The 20,315-nt window shown below is 46.5% G+C and overlaps 1 protein-coding gene across 2 annotated transcripts in view; it reads left to right on the forward strand.

Annotated features, from left to right (window-relative positions):
• The first annotated feature begins 413 nt into the window (after positions 1 to 413).
• The window catches only part of ACSL3 (acyl-CoA synthetase long chain family member 3), a 102,642-nt gene continuing 82,740 nt past the window's right edge, over positions 414 to 20,315 (forward strand). Inside the window, exon 1 of one of the 2 annotated variants that reach the window (XM_075004572.1) lies at positions 414 to 600. The gene's annotated coding sequence lies outside the window, so the exon portion shown is untranslated. Of the gene's footprint in view, positions 601 to 18,344; positions 18,440 to 20,315 lie in introns of those variants that run through there. The other variant, XM_075004574.1, reaches the window with a different exon arrangement.

Raw genomic sequence — 20,315 nt, forward strand, 5'->3', positions numbered from 1 at the left:
TCATGCTGCAGCAAACGAGAGAGAAATCACTGCATATTAATTATTTACGCAACGTGTATTAACATATTTGCACGAAGACAAAATTAACATTGCATAATAAACTGCTCCGTGGACACGAACGCATGAGAGCGTCGGCTGTCACCCGTAGCGCTCGGTCAGTGAAGTTGCATTTCTCGCGCTCGCAGCCCCCTCCTCGACACTGGAACTGCTCCAACGTCTCCCCCGCCCGTTGCGGAGCCTTGCGCGCGCCAGCGAATACCCGCTAGTAACCCCGTGCAGCTCGCGCGCTCCCGTTCTCTGCGTGGCAGCCGTTTATAACGTACGTAAGAGCCAGCCCCGCCCCTCGCGCGCGCCACGCCGCCGCGGCCAATCGCCGAGCGCCGCTCGTGCATCTGGAATAAGGCTGCCCAGCCGCTACGTTGGTTTGCGCGAGCTGAGAGCAGAGCGGGCTCGGCCGGGCCCGGTTTGGCTCCGTGGGGCTGGGGCTGCGGCTGCGGCTGCGGCTGCGTGGCTCGTGGGGGACGCCGGCTGGTGCCGAGGGCACAAGCCCTAGGCTGGACCCCTGCATCGCGGCCTGGACAGCGGATCCGGCAAGGCGGGGTGAGCGGCCAGCGGAGCCGGCAGCTGCTGCGGGGGGCGGACGGGACGACTGGGCGCCTGGTGGGCGGCAGGGGCCTTGTGGAGGGGGCTGAAGGGGGCGGGGGTGGAAAGTGGGCGTGGCACGTTTGGGGGGGCGGAGCCGTGTGGGGTGCCGGAGGTGAGGCTGATGGAGGGGGCGGGGGTGTCTATGGGCCCATCCCTGGGCTGGGCATGCTGGGGTTAAGGGCAGGAAGGGGAAATGGCTGGATGGGGGTGTTGTACTAGTTGAACGTGGGTAGCTGGTAAAATTGGGCTGCAGCTTTCCTGGAGGGCGAGTAAACAGGAGTTTGCTGTTGAGTTGGGAAACGGGGGTCATGAATGGCACCCTTTTGCCTTAGGAGCTGCTGGCTGGTACGAGCTCCAAATTGTCCCTTGGGGTTCCTTCGCTGATCCTGCAGTGCAAAATAATATCCCCAGGAAGTGGGGCTTCAGATGCTGCATCCTATGTGCATTTGGTCTAACGTCCCATGCAGCCAGACTGGGTCTGCACCTAAAGTTGCAAAAAGCTTTGTGCCCTATGCAACACAGTTATGTTGCTCTAACCCCCTGAAGTAAATGCAGTTATGTTAATGGACAGTGTCTTCTGTTCGCCTAGTTACTGCGTCTTAGAGAGGTGGATTATATACTTGGCCAGAAATACCCCCTGGGTCAAGTAGGAAGTATTTGCACTACTGTGGCATAGGTTCAATTATAGTGAAGAAATACCCAGTCCTAGCTATGACAGGTCTCCCATTGTTGCCTGCACCAGCGGTGCTGAAACATCGTTGCAACAGTGCAACTTGGTTTACGCTATCAGAGAGGTAACCGTGTTAGTCTGTATCTTTGAGAACAACAAGAAGTCCTGTGGCACCTTATAGACTAACAGATATTTTGGAGCATAAGCTTTTCTGGGCAAAGACCCCCTTCATCAGATGCATGAGTGACTCCTCTATCTGATGAAGCAGGTCTCTGCCCACAAAAGCTTATGTTCCAAAATATGTTAGTCTGTAAGGTGCCACAGGACTTCTTGTTGGTCTGTGCTAGTGGCTCTCAATGTTTCCCAGTCCCATCAGTTGTGTACCCACAACTTTCACCACTTAGAAGATACTTGCTTGTGAAAAATCAGACAAAAAATACAAAAGTGTCACAGTACACCATATAATTATTAACTGCATCACTTGGCGTATAAATAGTGTACTCGCATTTCAGGATATAGGGCAATATAAATAAGTCTTTGTCGGTATGACATTTTAGTTTGTACCGACTTCCTTAGTGCTTTTTATGTAACCTGTTGTGAACTAAGAAAATACCTATATAATTTGGTGTACTTTCTGAAAGACATTTGTGTACCCCCAGGGGTACATGTACCCCTGACTGAGAACCACTGATCTACAGTAGAGATGTTAATGTTTAATTGATAAGCCTCATCTATTTAGGAGCAGAGAGGAAGCTGTGCTAGTCTATACACTATCAAAACAAAAATCAGTCAAGTAGCACTTTAAAGACTAGCAAAATAGTTTATTAGGTGAGCTTTCGTGGGACAGACCCACTTCTTCAGACCATAGCCAGACCAGAACAGACTCAATATTTAAGACACAGAGAACCAAAAACAGTAAGCAAGGAGGACAAATCAGAAAAAGATAACCAAGGTGAGCAAATCAGAGAGTGGAGGGGTGGGGGGGGGGGAAGGTCAAGAATTAGATTGAGTCAAGTATGCAGACAAGCCCCTATGGTGACTCAGAAAGTTCCCATCACGACTTAAACCATGTGTTAATGTGCCGAATTTGAATATAAAAGCCAGCTAGGCTGCTTCTCTTTCCAGAACGGTGCGATAATTCCTCCTCAGTAACACACTTACCTTTAGGTCATTGGCAGAATGCCCCATTCCATTAAAATGTTGACTAACTGGTTTGTGGATCTGGAGTGTTTTGATGTCTGTTTTGGGCCCACATATCTTCTCTGGAAATACCATCACTGGACCTAACCAGGTTACTCACAGAATCATGGGCACTTTCTCATGCTCCTCTACTAACATCATATATGCCATCATGTGCCAACAATGCCCAGATGCTTTGTATATTGGACAGACTTCTAACTCTCTTAGACAAAGGGTCAATGGGCACAAAACAGACATCAAAACACTCCAGATCCACAAACCAGTTAGTCAACATTTTAATGGAATGGGGCATTCTGTCAATGACCTAAAGGTAAGTGTGTTACTGAGGAGGAATTATCGCACCGTTGTGGAAAGAGAAGCAGCCTAGCTGGCTTTTATATTCAAATTCGGCACATTAACACATGGTTTAAATCGTGATGGGAACTTTCTGAGTCGCTATAGGGGCTCGTCTGCATACTTGACTCAATCTAATTCTTGACCTTCCCCCCCCACCCCTCCACTCTCTGATTTGCTCACCTTGATTATCTTTTTCTGATTTGTCCTCCTTGCTTACTGTTTTTGGTTCTCTGTGCTTTAAATATTAAGTCTGTTCTGGTCTGGCTATGGTCTGAAGAAGTGGGTCTGTCCCACAAAAGCTCACCTAATAAACTATTTTGCTAGTCTTTAAAGCGCTACTTGACTGCTTTCTGTTTTGATCATCTATTTAGTGTGAGACTTATCTGTAACATTTAACAGATGGGGCTGGAGTTGTCCCCCCACCCCACAGGTAGGGGGTAGTTCCAGCCCCACATGGAACCCAACTGCAACACACCCAAGCTCTTAGGAAGGATAACTCCCCACCCTGGCTACTTCCTTCAGTTTCCTCTGAACAGGGGTCTTCTCCCACCATTCCTCACTGGCTAGTCTCTGCAGATCAGACCATCTGCAGCTCTTCTTCAGGAGCTCCTCCAGCGCTCCCTTCCCCAGCAGTCAGCCCAGATTGAGCTGCTACGTGGGCCTTAATAGCAGGCCTCCAGCTGGACAGGGCCTCCTCTGCCAGGTAACTAGAGTTATCCCCTGCTGACTCACACGTGGTGTTGGTACACCCCATCCCATGCAGTCGGAGAGGGAGGGCAAATGAATGGAGAAGAGAAATTCAGTGCCTTGAAAGAGACAGGATAAAATTAGTCCAGAATTTGGACTGTGTATTTAAAACAATGCTAAAAACAAACAAAGAAACAAAAATAAATTCCAAACCCCAAAGGCATGATCTCATATTCTAGTATAACTTTTTAACAAATAAATATCCCAACCAGTGGTTAATATAAACATTGCAGTGTTGTACTAATGAATTGGAAACAGGAAGTGAAACTCACTTGATGGTGTCCAAAAAGAGAAATCAGATAGTCTGTTTACATTGCATTGGAAAAAGCACAGAAAAGTAAAATCAGACGTGTAAAAATTTCAGTTTTGCTAGCTGTTTTTAATTTAGATATGGGAAAGGAATTTTGTTCAGATTTTGCTGTCTTCTTATGCCTTTCTCTGTACAACTACGTGACACCCATAAAGAGTTCTAAAAATGATCTTTAATTAGCTCTTTACGATTACAAATTACTGTAATCCTAGTGGTCATCTGTCACTTAGTTTAACACTAATTAATTAAATTCTGTGATGTTGCTCTTTCCAAAGTGAAATGAAACATTCTTGTTTCTGTTGAAACCTCTGTAAGTGATGAGGCACATGCTAGATGTAATTTCAGATAATTCCTTAAAAGTAGCAGTACATTTTCAGATTTAGAAAACAGGGAGCTTTTGTTTTGCTTTTAACTCTTTTATTGATTGGTCTGACCTTTTTGCGCTTTTTGATCATGCACTGTGTCTTTGTTGAGAGTCAAAAGTGTCTTTGTATGAATACAGGGATCCACTCACATGGTTGCTAGGATAGGACTGGGATCTTAAGATCAGTCTCTGAAGTTGCCGGGATCACTACAAAAATCTGTTGATAGTTTTGACAAACTTTTTAAGTTTCTGACATTTTCTTTAGCTCAATGGGCATGTTAGCTGAGGAAATTATAGATCTATTTTTGTTAGAACTGCCAGTTAACATGTGTTTAATGCCTGAGATTAACACAGGGCAGAATAAACGTATTAAAATATTAACATGTGAATCTCAGGCGTGAATTGACAGCCTTATACATGCTAGCCTGCAAGAGTGCAACCAGCCCCCAAACCCCGTAACCCTGCAAAGCAGTGAATGCACCCTCCAAGGCGCTGCCGGTATTAGCAGGCACAGTGCAATGCACCTCCACAGTTCCAGGTCCTGCAAAACACGTGTAACCACCTTTTGCTCCTTGGCACCCAGAAGAGGGGGCTGCCTGCTGCAGCAGGGCTTGTTGTGCCACCATTCCTCCGCTCAGAGCGTGTGTGTGTGTGTGTGTGTGTGTGTGCTGGCTGTGCTTGAGCATGCAATGCCAGTGCAAAATGGGTGCGTGCATTGCCACAGCTGGCTCATGTCCCTTCTTCCCCCACACAACTGGGACCTATGGTTTCCTCTGCACCTCCTTCAACAACTTGACCCCTCCCATACTTAGAGACTCTCTCCCCTCCCCCGGCCTATGTTCTCCCCTAGGAACCTGACCACCCCCCACCTCTGCAAGAAAGCCCAACCTTCCAGAATCTAGGGGTCTCCAGTTGCCCACCCCCATACCTGCCTAAACTCCCCCTAAGCAGTATTCTTCCTTGTGGAATTATTTTTCAAAATGCTCATGGCACATCTGCGAGTTGTTCAGGTTATGTCTACATCAGAGCATAAAGTCGATTTTAAGGCGCTTAGCTTGATTTTACAATGTGACTGTCTTCATTGCAAGTACCATTAGGTCGATTTTTAAGGGGCACAAAGGTTGACTTTCTTGCTCTGCTCTTCCCAGGTAGAGTAATGCCAAGTTCGATTTTAAAAGCTCGAATTAATGCTAGCGTGGAAACAGCGTTACTTTAAATTGATTTTATTAACCACCAGACACATCCCACAATGCCCCGAATGTGTCTGTTCTGGCCGCTTTCACCTTTGCTGCTTTCCATGTGTGCAGAAATTAGGTAACAGGAAGCCTGGCATTTTTCATTAATTTTCTTTCTGGCCAGCCTGGCGATTGCATCTAGCCATGATTTCTCAGGGTTGCAAAAGTGCCAGGCAGCCATCAGAAGAGCCAGAGTCTCACTTCTGCATGGGTGGATGAATCTGTGTTGAGTAAACACCAGGGATTCTCCATAGTGCTGAGTGAAAATCAAGCTCCCGCACACACCCACATGGCTGACAGCCTGTATGGACCATGCCTGCAAACAGCAGCATGTGGAGGATTTCAGTGCTTGAGAGGGCTTCTTCCCTGCACAGGATTTAGCAGGAGAGGCCAAGAAAGTTGTTTTCTCCACTTCACGTTTTATAGGGCTGCCCTCTTCCCCCACAAGCCACCATGCAGTGGTTACATTTTTAAGCCATCACTGCTGGGACCATGCTTCATTCTGTCACTTTTTAAAAAACAGTGACTTTTAAAAATAACCTTGTTACCAAACGTATTTCACCTCCCTAGGGCAATTCTGGAGGTACACCGCTGGTGCCATGCAGCCAGCTATATTGCCTGGCTCAAGAATCGTTGGGAAGTTAGCAGAATGTGACTGGGGGGACATATGGAGTAGGTGTGGCTCTGGGGAGGATTTCATAGGAAGGAGTGAAGCTTGCTTTTTAAAGAAGAACAATAACCTTGTTACTAAATGAGTTCTGGGAGCACCTGTGACTGAACCATTTAAATAGGTTGCTTTAACTTGTTTTCTGTGCTTCACGTTTGTAAGGGGCAGGTCCCTCCCCAGGCACCGTGTGGCTGGTGGGCGGCTAGCCTCTGCTGCATCACACCATGTGGCTAGCCTCTGTTGCACCATACCAACTGGCACCTGGGCTGTGCATACCATGCTTCCGGACAGTGGCAAGTCCTGCCCTGTGTGGGGCAGAGGATTCTTCCCTGTGCACAGTTTAGCAGGAGAGGCTGAGAAACTTTTCTCTTTTTCACAGTTTATGGGGCTGCCCCTCTCCAGGGTGCCATGAGGATGGAGGGCTAGCCCCCCGCCGCACCACACTATGTAGCAGAAGCAGCAGTGCAGATCACGCTTGAAGACAGCACCATGTCTTGTCCTGTGTGGTGCTTCACTGCTTGTGAAGGCTTACTGACATTGGAACGGAAGCAGAATGTGTCTGGGAGACATACGGGGTGCTCTCCCTTCCCAATTCGTGTGCCTCAGTGGAGGATTTCCCATGATGGAATGGAGGTTGTGGGCTCTCTCTTCCTTCCCTTTCATACACAGGCAGTTGCTAGGGCTTATTTAGCAGAAGAAGCAAGGGAAATCCCTTCATTCTTCAAGTAATGTCCCCAGGGGTGCTCCACTCTGGGTGCCAGTGCGTCCTTTCACCAGCGCTCAGAGATTCTTCTATAGCTGTGGTTTCCGATGCCACACATGTGCAGTAATGTCTCCTCATTCGGTGTAGGCTCCTCAGTTCCCTTCTCTGCCATCCTTATCTGTAGGCAGAGCTTCGCTCCCTCTCTGAAAGACAAAGAAGAGTTTAGTTAGATAGTTTAGCATATATTTGACCCTTTTCCAAGTTTTCTCCTGTTCAAAGTTCAAACAACAACAACAACAAAAAGAAGTTAGAATTAGTTGCTTCATCATCACCATGCTGGATTGCCCGGGCTTCAAGTGATGTGTGATGTGCAATGTGCGGGGAAGCCTTTGATGGCCAGGCCTCCTGCATTGAGTGTCTCAGTGAGGACCACGAACCCAATCCTATACCTATTGTTTCAAACTCCTGGCGAAGGCCAGGAGGGACCAAGCCAACAGGTTCAAGTCTCATCTGTGTGAAAAGTCCGTCCAACCACCAGTCCTGCAAGAGCCCTCCACTGAGAAACCAGGAAGAGAGACACTCCTCCACTGAGAAACCGGCAAGAGCAGGGGTACAGACTGAGTGTTCCTCTACCTTGGATGGCACCCCATCCATGAAGGCAGGCGCTTCTCTGGCATGTTCCTGGCCTCTGGTGCTGTCTTCTTGGGCTGCACTAGTTGAGAAGACTGCTGTGACATCCTTGGCACTGTAAAAGCTGGCACTGCTAAAATTGGCATACTCATAGCTGAGCCATCAGCATTCAGTGCCTCTGACACTCTTGGGACCATTGGCACCACTGGCTTCAGGTTCCTCTACCCCTGGGCATAAGAGGTCCTCAGAAACTCAGACCACGCCCTTAGTGCTGGACCGGGAGTGCAAGTGGCACCAGTCCAAGTTTCCATTCCGCTCGCATGAGGCATTGGACTTAGCACCATACAAGTCCAAGGACAAAGCACCACCCCATTCTCATGTGGTACCAGAGAAGGCACCAAAGTGGCACTGAGACACCTCTTCAACTAAACCCCTGGCACCAGAGCATGGCACGTGTCTAAATTGGTGCCGTTAAGGTTCCTCCCTTGGAGTGCATGCGACACCAGGCTTGGCATTGCCCAGCTCACCACACTGCGTACTTTTCCCTTTCCTGTGTTTGTCCGAATGCTCAAGGTTCTCACAGGGCTCGGGAGCTATACTGCCTACACCTGGCGGTTCCAGTTGGAGGAGTATCTTTTTGTTGCAGCACTCCAGTCCCGCACACTCCACCTGGGCAGCCTACCCTGGCAACTGCCCCCGTTGTGGTTAGAACCAGCTCCTCAATGGTCACCTTGGCAGGTGCAGTCACCCTGCTCCCATACTCCACAGGCACCATCCACAGTGACTAGGGTCTTCCCTGGTCACCACAGCCTACCACATCAGTGACATCTCTGCTGTCACAGCATTCTGGGATCGAGGATTCCCTTTTGGAGGGTGACAGTCGATTTTTGAAGCATCAATCCTAGCCTTCACCAGATGATGCAGTGCTCTTGGTTTCACCTCCACCCTATGGATGATTTCTGGGCTTTCTAGGAGCTATTTCAGCAAGTGGCTCAGGAGAAGGACCTGCTGGAGGTGCCAGCTGAACAGTATAAACTTCTGTGCACCCTACAGCTTCCCTCCTACTCTAGAAATGTGATGCCCATGGATGAAGCCCTAATGAACCCTACAGATGTCATCTGGCAGATGGCAGCATCCATTCCTCCTGCGAATAAGAGGGCCAGCAAATGATACTTTGTGGCATCTAAGGACAAGACAAGTAAGAAATAGGACAGCATGAGGTGCAAAGTTTATTCTTCTGGCACGTTACTCCTGCGGGTCACAAACTATGCGGACGTGCTGGCCAGCTAAGACCACCTGAATTACTCCAAGCTGTAGGAGTTGGTTCCCTGCTTATGTGAGCAGCAGCGCCCAGCCTTCATGAGTATAATGCATGAAGGACACATCCTTGCCTGTACAGCACTCCAGTCTGCGATGGATGTAGTGGACACAGCAGCTAGGATCCTGGCTTTTGCCATGATCATGAGTACACATTGTGGCTCCAGCACTCGGGGGTCCCCAGGGACCTTCAGCAGAAAGTGAAGGACCTTCTCTTCAACAAACATCAGCTAGTTGCAGAGGAAATGAATGAGGTCCTTTGCTCTATGAAGGATTTTTGCACTATACTGGGTACACTGGGGATATACAACCACCACAACCATTCAAGTGGGTCTGGTATTCTCCCTGTCTCCCTGTGGTTCCAGAAGAAACCACAATGCTTTAAAACTTGCCAGCAGCACAAATCCCAGCGGCGAAGACCTCACTGGCAGTCACACCAACAGCCTGCGGTGTCCCACCCTCCACAGCCTAAGCAGCAGTTTTGTGGGTGTGGTTGGGAGCCTGAGAGATCCTTCTGTCTCAGCTGTTGCACAGTATGGTCACCATCTATTCCACCACTGCCTCTCTTCTTTTTTTTTCCCCACTATTGGGCTGCCATTACCTTGGATAAGTGGGTCCTGGAGCTAATGGCCCAGGGGTATTCTATCCCATTTACCTCTACTCCCCTACCCGTCCCCCCACCCTGTCCCTCTTTAGGGACTCCTCTCGTGAGCATCTCCTTAAGCAAGAGGTACAGCACCTCCTCCATCTGGGTGCCATTGAGCCAGTCCCCATGGAGTTTTGGGACAGGGGGTTCTAATCCACATACTTCCTAACCCAGAAGAAAAATGGGGGAGGAGGCCCATCCTTGACCTCTATAGGCTCAACAAATCATTCTATATTGATTGGTTCAAGACGGTGACTCCCAGGACCATTATTCCAGCACTGGGCAGAAACCCCTGTCCTCAGCTCTTGACCTACAAGATGCTTATTTCCACATCACAATCCACCCGGCACACAGGTGCTTCCTTCGTTATGTGTTTTGGTCCCACCACTATCAGGACTTGGTCATCCCCTGAGGGCTTTCCACTGCACCCAGGGTGTTGTCCAAGACTCTGGCAGTTGTGGCCATCCACCTTCGTCATCATGGGGTAATGATCTTTGCCTGTCTGGATGATTGCCTTATAAAAGGGCCATTGTTCAAGGAGGCCCTTCTCATGGTGACGGTCACCACAGACTTCCTGCTCAGCGTGGGCTTCTGCATAAAGTACAAGAAGTTCACATTTCAACCCATGCAGTCCCTAGAGTTCACTGGGGCTCTGTAGTGGGGCAGAGTGGCCACCCCACTACCTGGAAGGGGAAGAACCCTCATGGGATCCATTTTGTATTGAGCCTGGCCCTTCCCAGTCACCTGACCAGAAGTCAGAAGGTGGGGCCAGGACTCTCAGTGGGGGCTGAGCCTCCAGAGGAGCAAAAGGGCAGCTCTGGGCTCCCCATCTGGGAGATTCAGGACTGGCTGAGCGGGACTGAGGCCTGGATTGGACCACCTGGGTACCTGCTGGTCCTGGTAACCTATAGACCCCCTGTTGGTTTTGTTGCTCCATCTTGCACCAGGGCTTAGGCCTTTTTTGTGGCTGTTTGCTGCCCTACCCTGAGCTAGGGCCTGAGCTTCTAAGACCATGGGCTTCTTGTCGCCTTGACCTAGAGCCAGGCCCTGGTGTGAGCTAATTTTCCCCAGGGCCCATCTGAAGCAAGGCCAGGCATTTGAACTGCCGCCCTTGCCCACCTGAGGCAAAGTGGGCAAAGAACTAGTGACTTGGGGTTTGTTGTGGTACACTGACCTGGGAGGGGGGAGACTCTTTCGGGAGCCCGAACTGGCTACAGGCTCACATAAATGCTAACACTGCCGTGGCCACTCTCCCGCTTCAAAGATTCCAGTCCCTGCGCAATCTCATCCTGGTGGTGCGACTGTCTCCTACGATCATGGTGTGCATGTGCTTCAAGCAACTGGGTCACATGGCTGCCATCATGTACATGGTCAAGCTGGCCAGATTTCTCATGCGGTGTCTTCAATCCTGGCTGGCTGTACGCCCCAGCCAGGGACCTGCTGTCCGAATGTGTGGCCATAGCGCCGCATGTTCTTGCCACCCTGCAGTGGTGGACATGTCCAGACAACATTCTCACTGGGGTGTCATTCCACCAATTACCCTTGTCTATTACCCTTATTACAGATGCCTCCCTTGTGGGATGGAGGGGCCCATTTGGGTTCTCGTACAGTCCAGAACAAATGGTCCTTCACCGAGCAAGGATTCCACATAGACCTTCTGGAACTCGGGTCAGTCTGCTACGCTTGCCAGCATTTCCAGTGACACCTCGCATGCAAATTGATGAACGTCCTCCTGGACAACACCACCTGCATGTATTGTATCAACAGTCAGGGTGGGGTTTGCTCCTCTTCCCTGTGTGCAGAAGCCATAAAACTGTGGACTTGGTGCCTTCAGTACACATTACTTCAGTGGCTGCATATCTCCCTGGAGTACGGAAGGTACTCAGCCATCACAACGAGTGGGAAATCAACATGGTGGTCTTCAACCATGTGTTCCAGCGTTGGGGCCAGAAGTGCATAGAACTGTTCACAACCTGAGTCAACAGAAAGTGTCATCTGTATTGCTCCAGAGCAGGTTTGGGGAGACACTCCCTCGGGCATGCCTTCTCCCTGAAATGGGACACACCCCTTCTTTGCATGTTACCTCCCCTTCTCTTGATTCACAGGCTTGTGGTCAGGGTCAGACTGGATCAGGTTCATCTCATCCTGATAGTCCTGGTGTGGCCGAGACAAACTTGGTATCCTTATCAGTACCAGCCGTCAGTGACAGCTCTGTATCCCTTTCCTCCTTCTGTGTCAGGACTTTGGGTGCACTTTTCACCCCAATCCACCCACGCTGCACCTCTATGCATGGCTCCTTCATGGTTCTAAAATGCCAAAATTGCATGATCTGAAGAGGTAAAGAGAGTTCTCATTAGCAGCAGATGGGAGTCCACTCACAAATCCTATCTCTACAAGTGGACACTGTTCTCTCAGTGATTGGGTGCTAAGTATTCGATGCCTCCTCAGACCATGCCCCTTCCTGTTCTCCTGGACAGCCTGCTGTACCTACGTGAGTCAGGCTTTGCTCTCAGTACCATCTGGGTGCATGCTGCGGCACTCCACTGAGCGGAAGATGGAACTTTCCTTCCTCACCCATCCCATCACCTAATGTTTTCTAACAGGTCTGCAAAACATCTTGCCATCAGTACGTCCTCCGGTCCCTATTTGGAACCTTAACCATGTTCTCAAGTGCCTCCTGAAACTGCCCTTTGAATCTGTGGCAAAGTGTTCCTGTCTCCATCTGTCGATGAAGGTCTTGTTTCAAGTCACTATCACATCAGCCAGAAGGGTTGGGGAGCTTGCTGCTCGTATGGGTGAACCTCCTTGTACAGTGTTTAGCAAGGATAGAGTCACTCTTTGCCTTCATTCTAAGTTTCTCTCTACAGTTCCTTCTCCATTTCACATCAATGAACATATTCACTTACCTGCATTCTTCCCTAAGCCTCACTCTGACCCTGCGCATGTGGCATGGTACACTCTGAAGTTCATCAGGAGTAGGTATTCTACACTGCTCACGTGAAGCCTTGGTACAGGTCTCCTAGGCTCGTCCTATTTTTCGCAGAGTTATCCTAGGTCGTTTCATCTCAATGACTGTCCAAGTGGATCTCCACCTGTATTCAGACATGCTACGTGCCTCACCAAAAAGAGGGTCTGGGTGCTGTCATCACACAGTCTACCAGAGCTGTGACTTCGATTACCACCTTTCTGAAGAACGTACCTCTTATGGACATATGGAAGGTGATGACATGGTCTTCCAGTAACACATTTGCACAGCATTGTGCCCTTTCATCTTCTGTTGCTTCCTCCATTCAAGTGGGTCAAGCAGTTCTGTCAACTCTAATTGTTACTGGCCTCCAAACCCACCTCCAAAGTGCGACTAGTGCTTTATAGTCACCCAGAGTGAAGCACCCCTGGGGACACTACTTTAAGAAGTTAAAGTTACTCACCTTGTGCAGTAATGATGGTTCTTCGAGATGTGTATTCCCATGGGTGCTGCACTTCCTTCTTTCCTTCTGCTTTGCAGCATTCTGCTCTATTTGCTAGGGTAGAGAGGAATGGAAGGGCCTATGCTGTGTGCGCCAGATAGCACAAGGAGGCGCTACTGCACATATGTGGCACAGGAAACCACAGTTACAGAAGAATCTTTGAGTACTGGTGCAAGGATGTACTGATACCCAGAGTGGAGCACCCATGGGGACACACATCACCCATAGGGGGACACATTTGATTTACCCTTCCACTTGAAGAGCGAGTGAGCACTGTTTAAATACACTGTGTGCATGCCCAGAGTCTGCACAGAGGAATTGCCATAGTAGGATGGGGATACTTTGTGGTTATTTTTTTCAGCCATCCAGGTGAAGTAACCTCTGCCACTTTTGCTCTGTGTGTGTGTTTGTGTGTGAGAGAGCAAGAGAGCGAAATAGGACTTGTTTATCTAGGGACGCTTTTGTAAAATCAAATAGAGTGAATTTAAAATGCAATCGTTATTCCACATCAACAAAGGCCATATTTATACTATGAAATTAACTTATGCTGTGATAAATTAATGCTGCTTATACCTATCTACGTTTTGTTGTTCATTTTGGCAGTGTATATCCTCATCAGCAGTGTCTGCATTGATTGTACTGTTAGTGTGGGACATTGTGGGATGGCTCCTGAAAGCTAGTAACAGTAGATGTAAGCAGAACAGTGTTTATGCCGACTACACTATGTCAATTTGACTATGTTAACCTTACCTTTATGCTGTTTGAGGACATGGTAGTATTAAGTTGGCATAGTGGTGTAGTTTCATAAGTGGAAGAAAAAATTGAGTATGGACACTATTATAGTTAGGTTGATATAAATTTCCAGGCTTCACTACTGAGTTAGGTTGTAGACCAGACCTTAAAGTACTAAGAGTGCTGTTGTATGGCTTAGTTTAATACATTTCCCAACAGGGTAGACTGATATGAATCACCATGATTTAAATCACCAAGCAGGAAACTTTACTTTGCCATCAAATTGAATTATGTTTTGAATTTGTACTACTTAGCTATTTTCCTGAAGAAAGATAGATTGATTCTTGTTGGTTGGTAACCATTAAAACATGTTGATTTGCAATAAATCAACAAATGTACCTGTAATTTGATGGGGTTTCTGGGCACAGCAAAGGAAACCAATCCATGGTATATCTGCTTAAAACAGGACCACTTACAGCCTAGGCTTGATTTCCTTCTCACTAAGGCAAATCAAACCAGCCACAAGAGTACCTCTGCCAGCCCCACTGGCCAGCCAGAATCCGGACAAGCAAACCCACAGAACTCCCAGCTATCTCAAAATGCCCAGTACAACAGCTCCCCTACTCAGGTGAGAGGTTCTTAAAACCTATTTCACCAACTCCACACAGAGTCTTCTGGGCCCCAAAGAGTCCAGCCACAGTCCCAGTTCAATATATATTTGAATCTTACCCAAATCACCAGTGTGCCAATCCTTCAGACTCTAAAGGTTTAATAACAAAGAAAAAAAGATTAGGTAAGGGAAAAATTGTTGAAGTGATACATTATGTACATTAATTACAGTTATTGATGCAGGCCACTGATGTTACATGCTAATTTCTCTCTGAAAGCATCCTTTTGAGGGATGGTACTCCCCAGTCCAAGCCGGTTTAGTTCATGAGGACTGAAAGAACAAAGATGGACCCTCCCAGGGCCCCCTTACTGTTTTCCATGTGGAAGGAAAATTCCTTTCTTCTTCTCATAAGCACTGGAGGGTCAGGGTCACCTGACCCAGGTAGGGTGCTGTGGCATTCTGCCATTGGATGCATTCCAGGTGACAGTCCCAAATTCCTGAGATGAACAGATTCGCAGACATCCAATGCACCTTTGTTCAGCCCATTACGTGGGCTGGGGAGGAGATCACACCTCCCATTGTGTACTCTTGGCTCTAAAACATTTCTGATACAGCTAGAGAGCCAATATCCATAACTTCACGTACAAACACGACACTGACATACAAATAACACAAACAGATTCAGGGCATTGTGAGCTTTCATTAGACACCTCACTTGGGCCATTTAGCACAAGAATTGGTGACACTATGTACAATGGTGACAGAAATGGCTTCCATATTCAATTTAAAAATCCAGTAGTGTGACAGTAGCCTTGACATTAAATTTGGTGTTTCCTTTTGGTAACCAGGAGGGTGCATTATTATCTTTCTGTATTTATTTAAAGCAGTCATGTAGCTTAACTTGTATATATTTAGATTTTTAACTTCCTTACATTTTCTTATTATGTTAGACAGTGGTGAATAATGCAGTTTATGCTTACTAGATTCAATATTTTTTTTTAACTTCTTTTCATGAAACAGCCTGGATGGAATTAGAAATTCAGTTAAGAATGCACAAAACCAAGCCCTTAACAACCTAAATGTATGTATGCTTAAGAAAAAGAACTTATAAAAGGTTTACCAAAACAAGTTTTGCAGTTAAACTGAACTGATAAATAAAATAAAACAAGTATGATTTGTGGTTTGTAAATTGAGGTGTTTGCTTCTAGTCACTGTATCCTTCGAAATAGTACATCATGTTGTCTCATACTATTGGAAGAAGAAAACAAATGCTCCTGCTTTTTTCAGATCACAGTTGGTTTCTTGACTGAATCAGTTATTTAAATAAACCTGTTTTATTTAAAAAAATCCTTTTAAAATAATCTGCTTTTATCCATGTGACTTCCAAAGTAGAGTAAACTAAACACGGATTTATTCTTGGTACAGAATAAGAGTAGGTGGTCCCTGACTTACGAACACATCGACGTATGACTAACCTCCTGCTTATCTCCCCCAGTGGGGGGCTCCAGCCGCATACCTGGAGCTCCTCTCCAATCCCTGCAAGACCCGGCTCCAACCCCCATGCCCCAATGCCCCTGCACACCTGGGCCTCAACCCCCCCCCCCCCCAACCTGCACGGACCCTGACCCAGCCCCCCCAACCCCCACGTGGCCGCAGATCACCTCCCCCAGCATGCACTGGCCTGTCAGCTTCCAGTGCACGCAGGGCTCCAGCTGTCAGCTGCTGCGGGCGCATGAAGCTCTACCCCTCAGCTAGCCACTTCACCTTGGTTCACCCTGTTCAACTCCTTAAATCCCACACGGCCCCAGCTCTCACTCCCCAGCATGTGGGGCTCTGGCTTCAACCTACATCTGGGGCTCCCAACCCCTGGCACTTGGGTCTCCAGCTCCAACCCCTTGGCTGGGCTCAGCCCCCGCCCCAACCCCCTGCTGCCTGGGTCCAACCCCCTGCAAGCCCCAGCTCAGCTGCACGCTCGTACCACCCCTGCCACCCTAATTCCACCCCAGGCTTAACACCCCCTGCCCTCTTGCAGGGCCCCAACCCAAGCCCTCCCCAACTTATGCGAAATTCAAGGTACACGAGGGCTGCATGTCAACAGAGTCTGCGCCCCCCCATCCCCTGAGTGTCCACACAGCTTTTTCGTTGACAGATTCTGTTGGGAAAGGCATTCTGCTTCGTGGGGGAGAAGTAGAAGGCTGCTGCCAAAGGTGCAACGTTCTGTTGATCTACTGTTGACAGAACACATTTTTAGTGTGGATGCTCTGCGAGTTTTGTTCACAAAACCGGCATCTTGTTGACAAAACTCTCTAGTGTAGATGTAGCTCTAGACCTTGCAATGCTGAGTTTAGTGACTCCTAAATACCTTTTAAAAATCCTGGACCTTATGAATTTCACGGGATTGCACATACAGAATATGCCATAACTGGGAATAGAATCCCGAGTTTGAGTCCTAATCAAGTACCATAACCAAAGGATCATCTTTCTTGTTGAATGTTCCACGATCTTGTTGTTGATTAGATGTATCACTGTTTCAGTAGGTTGGTGGTGGTGGTGTTTTTTGTTTTAGTTTAGTCAGCAGTCTGTTTCATGAAATTTGAGCTAATCATGGATTTGTGTTTTGTCTACACTTGGAAGTCAATGCTGCTCATTCAGCTGAACAAATTGATCAAATAGTGTTGTTTCTACATAAAATATATATCTTTCTCAATTATGGTATAAGCTCAGGGAAATCAACTGACGTGGAACATTATAAAGTGTATAAAATAATAATATAGGGAAAATAGATCAGGGTCTTCTGTTCCTCCTGTCTCATACCACAACGCCAATGGACCATTTAATGAAATTAAAAGGAGGCAAATTTAGAACTGGTGAAAGGAAATATTTTTTCACAAGTCATTCTGGCTGCATAAAACCACTTCAGTTTGTTATAATCAGAAAATGAAACCTTGAAGCTTAAAAATGCTGATTGAATGTTGCTGAAAACATTGTTCTATTTCCTTGGTTAGAGGATTTGCACTTTACTTTCATGTAAAAAGATATAAAAACCATCCTAAGCACTTAATGACACTGGTATTTATATTTGTTTTCTTGACAGTAAAGTTGCTATAGAAGTTGATTATGCTTTTGTTGAATTTCTTCCCCCTGGTGTAGCACATAATTAGGTTTGGCTGCATCTACTCCCAAGATCTCTGTGGTGGTGCTAGATTTTGGTATTTCCATACTGATTCCAACAATCCTACTCTTTCATGGCTTCTCTCTGTATGAGGTCTGCAGGAAAGGCTGAGTTACAAATGGCTTCATTAGCACCAGCAGCAGATTGTAAGGAGTCATGAAAGTAGAGATCATGAGATACTGGTGCTGTTTTACTGATTTCTAAACATTTAATATTAAACATATCATAGGTGAGCGATGAAATACAGATGCAGGCATAGACATTAATCTTGCACCAAAATGAGTAATTATATTTGTTCTTTAAATGTTCTTAATTACCAGAGTTTCTGTGCAAGAGTAGTTTTAATGTCTTTAGAAAAAACAAGTGTGGAGTAACTGTTGTCCTTTCCCAATGACATGAATAATTTTGCGCAGGTTGCTGGAGATGGGTGGTCGTTCTCCTTACAAAGAGAAAGCAGGGGTTAGAGCTGGCGCAGAGAAGTAGCTCCACTGTGAGGACTGCCCAGTTATTAAATTGGCAGAGATTGTGAAGACCAGGTAGCTTCCTGATAGCAACAAGAGACTCTCTCCCCTTTCTTTTGGTAAATGCTGACAACCCGTGTTGGGTTCGATGGAATTGTTTGAACATTATTGTGGATTGGAAGTGACTCGGGCTGTCTTTCTACTCCCGAAGCTTGATGGTACCTGAGGGGAGAGGACGGAGGGAGGCGATGGGGCTGAAGAGGGCTGGCTGGACTTCAGCACCAGCACAGTTTGCTGCGCCGCCTAAGAAAGACCAACTGCCTTTGGCGGGGTCACAGGTGGGGCGGGGGAGAGCGGGCGCGCTGAACGCGTCACAAAGCAGATTGCCCGTTGCTACGGAGACGCTGTCCGGCTTAGAGCCGCTTTTCACCCCGATCCCCATTAGATGAATGGCAGTCGGAGCTGCCGCCAGACGGCTTGGGGCAGTGCGGGGGAACGCCAGTGCGCTTCCCGGGAGAGGGCCGCAGGTAAGGTCAGGCGCCGGGGAAGGGTGGGCAGAAGAGAGGCCGGGGCGCAGTGCTCTCTAGCGGGGAACGACGGCGAGTTCTACTTCCGAGCTCTGAGCTGCTCCTACTTTCAACTTCCTTTCGCTTCCCGTTCACGCTTGCAGCAGAATTCCGGCCCCGGGCCCTACCCCGGTTGTTCTTTAAGGGCAGTGACGAAATACCTTCTCATTTCCTGGGTAGGGGGATGTGCCCTGTGTCTCCGGGAAATGCTTTGACCCTGTGCAGCTTCTTCCAATAGGAAAACCTTCGAAACCCGTTCGAGAAATTGAGATTTTTCTTTTTAATTACACATTTTAGTTGCGTTTCAAGGCTGGGCATCAGCCCTGAGCTGAGTATTTTCAGAAAAGTTTTTCTTTCCATAAGAGATCCATCAGCCTAGAGCTCCTTCCTGCCTCTTTTTTTGCCATGGAAACTGTTCTAAATAAAAAGTAGCTCGATAGTCACTTTTTGTATGTTTTCTACGTGTATATACTTAGAAAATATGGACCACGTGAAAAATTTACCATCAAGAAAATAAACTGGGAGCTAAGTGAGAATATATTTTAAATCCAAAACGAGGAATTTAAAACTAGGAATTTCACTAAAGCATTTTACGTTTTACTGAACTTTTTTAAGGTTAATGTATGTTGACAGAATTTGTTTGGCTTAAGAATTTCATTAGCAAATACAGTGGTGGTTACATCTTAAAACACTGGAAAAGTACAGTCAGTGCAGTTTTTTTCTGCCCCACCGCCAACAAAAAACTTAAGCAGCTTACAGTCCTTTCTCAAACTATGTTCCCATCTCAAAATGTCAAACTCAATTTTTCATCTGCCTGTCCACCTGGAAATTCTAAGTGTTAAAACATTGTGATGACACTTCTTAATGGGTTATTCATAATGTATGAATTTAATAATTAGGCTTAAGCAAAACATGTTTGAGTGAAGTACCAAAGCTATTAAATATGGCACTGCTAATATATAGTATTACTTATATAAAACAAAACAGCAATCATGTAGCACTTTAAAGACCAAAAAAATGATTTATTAGCTTTCATGGGACAGACCCACTTCTTCAGATATAAATAGATACCTTGTCTATCACTGCATCTCCTCCCTCCAATAAATTTTACTGGAAATTTGCTAAAAATGTTTTGTCTAACAATTAGAATAGAGAATTTCAACTGCAATATAGTAGAATAAAATGCTGCAATATGTCACTGCTTAAAAAACAGGGCAGTGAATGTGCAGGTGGTAGAAACTATTATAGACACTTTTTTTTACATTTAAATTTGTTTATTGCAAGCACTTATATCAATTTTATTACCTTGGTTAACTATTTAAATATAGGTCTAGGCAAATAAATTTTAAAAAGTATTCATAGTCTCTTTCAAATGAAACTGATACTCTCAACCCCTTTGCTTTGCTTTCTGTGGAAATTAATAAAAAAGCAAATTAATTTTTGTTCACAAGGTTCATTGAATTTAACATTGTTATGAAAATTAATGCAAATGTATATCAATACCAAAGTTGTGCTTATATGGCCATCTTGAAATCTTTCTTTGAGTTTGTGTTAGGTCATCTAGTAAAGCGGTGCAGAAACAAAACTCTGTGAATTAGGTAACCAGTGATTTATCTGGAACATAGAGTACTTTCACTGAACAGTAAGCCATCCATAAGCTTGAATTCTTTTGGACAAAACAGTTATTTCTATAGATATGGATAATTAGTTAATGAATAACAACAGTATTGACAGATGATTTGCAAACAAGCAAGATGTCTGAATTTGTTGACTAAATTAATTGCAAATTGTTGCCCCAGGTTTAAAGTTAAAGCAGGATCAGTATTTACCTTGAGGA

The sequence above is a fragment of the Carettochelys insculpta genome, chromosome 10 (genome assembly GCF_033958435.1).
Source record: "Carettochelys insculpta isolate YL-2023 chromosome 10, ASM3395843v1, whole genome shotgun sequence".
NCBI lineage: Eukaryota > Metazoa > Chordata > Testudines > Carettochelyidae > Carettochelys > Carettochelys insculpta.